The sequence below is a fragment of the Daucus carota genome, chromosome 6, assembly GCF_001625215.2.
Source record: "Daucus carota subsp. sativus chromosome 6, DH1 v3.0, whole genome shotgun sequence".
In the NCBI taxonomy this organism is placed as follows: domain Eukaryota; kingdom Viridiplantae; phylum Streptophyta; class Magnoliopsida; order Apiales; family Apiaceae; genus Daucus; species Daucus carota.
In genome coordinates, this window is record NC_030386.2 from 10,690,446 (window position 1) to 10,699,546 (window position 9,101).

A 9,101-nucleotide genomic window follows, 5' to 3' on the forward strand; every position below is an offset into this window, starting at 1 on the left:
AAACTGGATTCAGTCCAACTGGTGAAGAATGACAGAGGTGATAACATTCTTATCTACTTCATGTCTGATGGAACAGTGTTTAGGGTTATTGAAGCTGATCTCTATGCTAAACACTGGGAAGAATTGAGATATGTCTCACACATATTTCAAGTGAAAAACAAGTCATGTCAACACATCTCTAATCTGCTCAAAGATCAAATCAGAAGAAAGATGGGTATTACAGGAAACAAGAATGCTGGACCTTTTATTCCTAAATACTTCAATCATCAAGGACAGCTAGTTGAGATGAAGAAGAATTCAGCAAAAATAGAAACAATAGCTGGAATCAGTACTCTGAGTTTCAATGAAGAGTCTGATAAAGGTTATTACATAAGGCTGGATAAAGACATGAGAAGAAACAAGATCTATGATCTCAGAGCTGCAATTTATCAAACTGGAGTTTCAGATCCAGAGCTAAGAGAGATCAAGAGACAGATGATCACAGCACTTACAGAAGCTGAAAGGGAACTCCTCAGAGAGTACTTAAAGACAGCCAATGGTGTCTATGAAGCTAAGGAGTAAAACTATCTGTAAGGTTTAAAAGTATTCTGTTATGTAGCTAAACTCTGTTGCATTTGACTTATTTGTTTTGACATCATCAATTATCTGTTAACTTGCACATAAAATATTTATGCACAAGTTGGGGGAGATTGTTAGATATAATTGATGATTACTAATGTTCTTAAAGTTTGTTTTAGAACAGGATTGATCAGAGTTTAAGCTGGAAGCTGATCAGAGTTTAATAAAGTCTGACCAGAGTTTGATAAAGTCTGATCAGAGTTTACATAGTCAAGACTCGTCAGAGGTTACACGTGGAAAGAGCTCAGAAGCGGATATACTTCAAGGAAGGATAGAAGCGGAGGAATGATTTGCTGACTATGGAAACTAAACAGAAAACAGTAGCAATCTTTGATTGATAGAATACATAGCTGATTTATAGGATATCAAATCAGAGATTGATTTTGTAACTGTGTCTATATAAACACAGATTAGGGTTACTCTATAGGAGTTGAGTTATCGAGTATATTTTATAGAACCCTAGCAGCTCTCAGTGATAATATATAAATCACTGAGAGAGTTTTTGTAACCATTCAAGCTTTGTGAATAAGAGTTTACTGCTTTCAATCTCTTATATTGTCATACTGTGTTATTGATTGTGTTCACTATATCAACTTATATAGTGAGTTTATAGGACCTAACATATAGCATTCAATCAAATCCTCATATCAGCACATATGGTCATCGAATGCGTAGATTTACAATCATAAAAAATACCACTTCCTAAACAAGAGTTCAACATATTATTAAAATGTGAAAGTATACATAAATTATCAATATTTATGGCAACCAAATATCGGATATACAGATTACGGCACATAATCAGTCAAGTTTCACTGAATAGCAACATGCATAATTTTTCAATTTCGATGAAAACACAGGACAGTGAGATCGAACTCTTACCAGGGTCCAAGGCCTCAACTGCCTCTTGGATCTTTACCTTTAAACAATATTAGAACGATGGAGAGGTAGGAGTCTCAATTTATTTCACACAGCTTCGTTCTGGCCCGAGTCGATGCCATTCAATCAGCGACAAAGCATACCCATCTCCACACCTCGAGATCGAGTTAGGGTTAAAAAGCCCTAACCCTCAGTTGCGATGTAATCGCTCTCGAGAGGGTAGACGAGTACCGGCAGGCCTCGTGCACACTAAAGGTGGTTCAGAGACGATGACTCGCTGCACAATCTTGAGAAACACGTCATTATAAACTCATGGATCCATCTCAAAATCTCGAGATCGAGTTAGGGTTTACAAGCCCTAACTCTCAAATGCACTGGAATTGCTCTCGAGATGTATGAGATGTTCCAAAGAGTCATATATGGGGCGAATCACATTAAGAGACACCACTTCCGATTTAGGGTTTGAAAATCCCCAAAAACAAAAGCTGCAAAACACAAGAGGGTTAGTCCAAATAGGCCCCGATTAGTCCATTCCTGCACAAAAAGAACTCAAAATCATGTTAGTATGCATTCAAAATCAAAACCCTAGAAATAGGGTTTCGTAAAATCAACGAGATGGGACTATATATATATATATATATATATATATATATATATATATATATATATATATATATATATATATATATATATATATATATATACATACATATAACTGTCTGGCTCCGACCTTATCTCGCCGTCGATTACGACGCCGGCGAGTTCGGAGGTCAGAAACCATTTTTCTCTTACCAACCCAGCTTCGAAATTAATGAGATTTATCAAAACTAAAGATAAAACTCGAGAGAACAAGTGTATATTTGAAGATTTGAGGCAAGGTGGAGAAGAAACTCGCTGATTTTTGTTCGAAAACTCGATAGAAAACTCTAGAGTTCTTTAGCAAAAACGAGAGAGAAAACAAGAAGCGCGGCGAGAGTTTTCGAGAGAAATGGGAACATTGCCAACACTGTTTGCATATATATATATAAAGATAACGCACGACTGAGATTAAAACCAGGGTTTTGATCTACGGTTAAAAATTAGGTTAGCTGCTTGGGCCGGGTTTGATGAATAAACGAGCTGGGCTGGTGCACAAAGTACTGGACTCAAAACAGACCAACTCGAGTCACTGTGTATGATCCGAGTTTTGAATATAGATTGGGCTGCAATTTTGAACAGAAATTAGGATAGTTTTATTTTTAAAACATTGAAGCCCGAAAGAAAATAATTATTTTGTCCAAAATTGTTGAGAATAACTATTTGAGAAATATTGGATAAAATAATTGTTAGGTCCTGAAACGATTGTAGAAGGGGGGGTTGAATACAATCGTCACTAAAAAATCGCGGCGGAATAATCTGATTTGAATTAAACTTGTTAATCAGATTTTAATTAATTAATATAACAATGTTTTAAGTCGTTATATAATTAATAAGGTTCGTTTTAATGTCCACTAAAGTTCGTAGAATAAATTCGACAGGATGTATTCTAACTTAGTGATTAAAACAATCGAGTGATCAAAGCACAGAAAACTGTGGATATAACAATTGCAAGTTACAAACAACTTGAAAGCTTTTACAATGCTTGAACAACTTGAAATGAAGAAAGTGAAGCCATATATATAGGCAAAGCACTTGGAACTAGGTATGACATTGAAAGGAATGACTTAGTAGCTTAGGAATGACATTACAAAGCAAAGCCATGCCAAAAGGAAGGAAGGAATGACATTTAAAAGGAATGTCATACTGGTACAAACGGTATGACTTAATTTCCTTGGCCTTCAAGGGTCCTTTGGCATGACTTAACTAGCCATAGTCATACACAATCATTCGGTATGACTTATTAAGTCATAAGGGCTCAAACGGTATGACTTTCTAAGTCATACAACACAAGACATAAGGACAAAAGGAAAAAGCCATTCTGGATGACACGGTATGACTTTTTAAGTCATACCACTGAATGTCATTCAAAGACAAACGGTATGACATTATATGTCATGCCAGAATATGTAGTTTCCATAGACACGGTATGACTTTAATTGAGAAAGTCATTGCACCTGCTAAAGTCGCTTTGCTAGACACGGTATGACATGATTAGACAATGTCATCTCACCAGTTTAAGTCATATTACTTCACACGGTATGACATTAACTAATAAAGTCATACCGAGATGTTAAATGACTAAAACACTTGTTTTTTAATTAAATAAATATTCAATAATCACTTAATTAATTATATTAATCATATAAATTCATAAATTAAATTAATTCGAAGGTGAATCAATTTAATAAATAAATTATACAACTAATTCAATTATTTTGATAAGTGAAGTGATTAAAGAAATATTTATATAATTCTTTTCTTCAAGCAGCAGGGACTCCAGACATGTTTAAACGCTGTAGATCTTCGTCTTGATTGAACGGCCACTTAAAGTTGATGCAGAACACTTAATCTGAGTAGCTGACACACAAATGTACTGTCTGGTTCATCTGTATCTAGCTGAATTAAATATTCTTTATCAAATAAACATTTGAGACATGGCTTGTTCGTCGATTCTTTGTCTTCGTAGTTCTTCTTCATTAGTAACAATAGTATGGAATCTTCTGAATAAATAAAGTATTAAAACTTTATACCTTCTGGACTTCTGGACGTGCTACAAAAGATTATTTGTACACTGAGGCTTGAACATATTAATGAACTTCTTCCAGTGGTGTGCAGCAGCATCCTGAAATTCTTCAGACATATAATTTCAATAAATCACTTGACGTTCTTCGTACGGATTCCTTCAACAGTACTTGCTATTTACCTTGCCTTCTTATCAGAGTTGAGTTGGTACCTCTTTAATTACAAATAGGCTAAACATATGCCTTTCAATCTCCCCCTATTTGTTTGTTAATATAACATGCAAATTATCGAGAGGATAACTCAACTAACTGATAAGACAAAGGATTAAACATGATTTGTAAATAGCAAAAAGTTTCTGGTATTTCATTAAACATTCACCAGAATTCAAAAGATTACATTAGATTACAAAAGGATGTTCTTACTCAACATATATTACAAATCCCTAATGAATCTAAAGATCAACTTCTCCTTCTTCGATATCAGAAGTGTGAAGGATAGGAGTTGATGGTTCTTCCCTGGTTGGCACTTCAGATGTAGTGGATTCACCACGCTTCATTCGTTCCTTTGCCAGAGCCAGTTGATGTAGCACTTCCAAATCCACAGGGTCTTCGCGGAAGTCTGATGGCTGAGATTTTGTAACATTTTTCATCCTTCGAAAGTACTGAGCAACATTATTTCGAGTGCAGTGTGCAAGAATTACATCATCAGCATCAGACTTAGCTTTAGAAGCAAAGCGCTTGGTTCTTAACAGAGTGGAGGAAAGAGCAAGTTGTTTAGCTGGATACTTTGGCAAGGCTTCTTCGTTGAGATAGACAGTGCTGAAGATCTCCTTGTGAACGAACTTAACACAGTAAGGATTCCTGACAACCTGAGGACTGTTGAATACAGTTTGTTCCAGCAGTTTGTCACGAAGGAGTTCATTCAGGTTGGAGCTTCGCCTAACCTTGTTTCGAAGCACCCAGAGCTCAGATACAGAGAATGATTTCAGGGATTCGATAGATAGTCTGAAAGAACCATTCCTCTGTGTATAGACAATTAGCTCCCATTGCTCTAGCAAATTGTTGACCCCCACAGTCACATAATTTAATTCCAAAGCAAAGGCATGCATAAAGACATCCTCGTCAGGGTTTACCTCTCTAAGATCATAGATCAGAGATAAGAACTTTTTGTCGTCGAAAGGCTCCCTTTGAGGTCCATTAAAGATTCTTCTTGCAATGTCCCAGCTTTTTCCTTCTTTCCTCCTTATATCAAGATTCTTCTGCTTGATTGCAGCATCATAGATTTTCTGTTTCTCGATCTTGATTTGTTCTTCTGTGATCAACTTGTCCTCTAGAAGTTTTTGGAAATCACGAAGCTTACGCTTCCTAGCTTCATTTTCAGCTTTGAACTTCCGGACATTCTCCTCATGTTCTGGGTCAACAGGTTCTTCATCCTGAAACAAATAACCCTCATCAAATATACCTTCTTCTTCTTCTGCTTGACGATAGGTAGCATCGAAGATGTCATCATCATCCATATCCTGTGGATAGTCATCATAACTATCAGAATTGAAAACATTGTCGGACTGATGTAACGGTTCTTTGCCTTTAGACTTATGAGTTTCTTTGTCAGGGGCAGATCCAGAAGTGGTATTATCTTTGTTGCTTTGATTTGAGCTATTGCCTCTATCATCCCTGTCACCTTTGTCTCTATTCTCCCCCTTAGTTGAGGGATCCTCTCCGGAGGGTTGATCATCAGACTTGTTGGAGTTTCTGAGGAGTTGATCTAGTTTGCTGTCGATGGTCTCAAATTTGGACATGTAAAGCTCATGATTAGACCTCATTTCAACAGCCAACTCATGGATTTCCTCTTTAAGCTCATCCCTGTAAGAACTGGATGGCCTCTCCTCAGCTTTCTGTTGCAGGGTCACCAACTGTGCACCCTTGAGCTTCTCGTTCTCAGCAATCATTCTGGCAAGCTCAGCTCTTAGCTTTGCCATTTGTTCCTCAAACAGAGCAGGGTTAGTGTGTGCACTCACCTCACGTACACTCAAAGCTGTTTCACTAGCCTCACGTGCATGTGTATCGCTCGGTGTTTGCCTTACATCACTCTTTTCAGTCACTCTTCCTGCTGTACCTGTATATACTACCAATGTCCCCTGAGATGGGTTCAAAGGTAGTGGAGGAACAAATTGTCCTCCGGACGCCTGTGAGGGCAGATTAACTTGCACGCTGCCAAGTTCCGCCTGATCAGAAAAGAAAGGGTGATCAGCAAAGTTTTCATATATAATACATTGATTTTGAAAATCTGTGCACTCAGTAAACATAGTAACCTGTGTATCTGTTTGGGCTGGCACTAGCGTGAGTGCTAGCGCAGTGCTTGACTCTGTACAAGTTACCGCGGCCGGACGGTCAATTTCAATGGGCACATCCTGTAGAGAGAATGGGTCCAGAGACTGTTCATATGCCATTTCAAAATCTGAGCCTTGTTGGGAAGGCACAGATGAGGCTACAGTTGTCTCCAAGGTTTCCACCCTTTGCTTCTTTGAGGGAGACAGAGCTGTGGGTTTATTCATTAAACTACTCGAACTCCGTTTCCTCGCAACTTTACGAACAGGTTGCATTGAAGTGTTGGTTGATGTGTTTGGAGAAACGAGAGTTTGTTGAAGAGAATCTTCAGCTAGGTTATGAACCTGTGTGTTGTCAGGTTCATTGCTGGTAGGCTGGAAAACAAAATCAAGGTCACAAACAAGATCACAACCATAATCTGACGTATCAACATTAAAATTAGATGATAAGTTAGAAAGTACCTGAGCTACCTGTAGGTCCTGACGGAAGGACTGCAGCTCCGGGTTGATAGGAGAGTCAGAGGGAAGGGGTTGTGAGGTAGATTGTGTTTGTGGAATGATTTGGGATTGTGTTTGGTGTGGGAGAGGTTCAGATGAAGATGGTTGATGCTCGAAGAGATCATAATCCAAAGTTTGATCTTCAAATGAAGGGTTAGATTGTCCTGTTTGATGGATAGGGGAGTGATATGATGATTGGTTGGATGAGTGGTGTGAAGATTGTGCTTCTTGGGATTGTTGAGGTGAATGCTGTTGTTGTTGTTGTTGTAGAAGTTGTTGTTGATGTTGAAGTTGTTGTTGATGGTGTTGTGTAGGTTGTTGAATCTGCAGGGGTTGAGGTTCTTGTGGTTGCTGTTGCTGTTGTTGAGGTTGAGGTGGAGGAGCCACTTGAAGTTGATATGGTTGAAGAGGAGCATTGAACATTTGGAGCATGTGAGGAGTGGTGATTAGTGGAATAGCTGCAAATTTGTTCTTGTTATCCAACTGAGTCATCAACTTGGAACAGGCACGAGGAACTGGTGCCACAGGAGAATTAGAGTAGTGTTCCTTCTCAGCGTCGGTCATTTTATCATTGAGAAATAACATGATAAAGCGAGGATAAAAGCATGCAACCTTCGCGTTCTGTTCAACAGATCTGTTCCTTAGCGGTCCCAACTTGGAAATAATGGCTTGCAGTATAAGCTTACCAAAGTTGATCGGTCGATTAAAAGCAATACTGAACCCAATCTTCTGAAGCAAAGAAGTTATGACATTAAAGTTCTTGCGAGTGGTTGGAGCAAACACTTTAGCTAAAGTGTCAAAGAAGAGGTCCCACTCAGGCTTCAGATTTCCTTTCAACATCCTAGGCAAATTGATCTCTCCCTGATATAATATTGTCTCGAAGAAATTGGTGAGTTCAGCTTCAGTAGGGAGCTCAGCAAAATTCTCCCTTGGAAATCCAAGTATCCTATTCACATCATCAGAGTTGATATGAATGGTACGCCCTCCATGTACTTCTCCAGACATTCGATAATTATCCAACAACGTAGTATTTAATGCTGAAGAGTAGAAAGCCTGTATCGGTTGAATTTGAAGTTCTGCAGAGGCTGTAATAGCAGTGCTGACGAGCGACTGACTATTCAGAAAACGGACCCACGGCCTAAAACGTACCAAACTTGCCTCGGGGTCGAAGAATCCATTCAAGTTTGTCTCCTCGATAACAAAGCGACCGGCCATTTTTAAAATTAAAAATTGAATTAAGTGAGAATTTTTCAAATAAAATAATAATTTTCAAATTTCTCACAAATTTCAATTAATAATTAACAAATCAATTAATTAATTAATAATTCGAATTAATTGAGTAAATTCGAATTAAAACTTAATTAATCTTAAAAAGGCTCAAAATAATCTCCAAACAATGTCTTAGCACCCACTAACTTCAAAAATCCCCAATTATACTCTTAAAACCCTAAAATTCGAAATCCAAAAACAAGGGTTTCAAAAGCTTTGGATTCAAACTCCCAAAAACTGATCAGAACAGGTAATCCACGGCAAGAGGGTCACAGAACCGGTACTAACTTGCACAAACTCGGTCTAACTCGCCCTAACTCAGTTGAACTCAGTGAACTGGGTTTCGAAAATTGAAAAATTCGGCAGCAATTCGACTAAAACCGTGATTTAAATCAGTAACAAGCAAGCGTTTAGGCTTGAAATAAGTAACCAGCAAGTTATTTAAAGCAAAAACTTGAAAAACTTGTGCTTGAATCAATGGCAGTTCGGTGTATGCGTGTAAAACAAAGTGAAGAAGATGAAGTGGGGCGGTATGAGATTAAATTGCTAAGTCATACGGACTTGGGTTGGTCGGTATGACTTTCCTAAGGAATGTCATACCGAGCTCTTGAGAAAGTCATTCTCAAGCAAGCGGTATGACATTCTTAAAAGTCATACCGAGAAACTAAATGGAGGGGTGTAGAGAATAGCGGTATGACTTACACAAATAATGTCATGCCGAAAGGGAAGTGTAGAAGAAGCTACAGGCGGTATGGCTTTTTCTGAAAAAGTCATACCGCACTTTTAAAACAGATTTTTATAAAAAGAAAATGGAATATTATGATTTTTGATTATTTAAAAGCAATAAAAC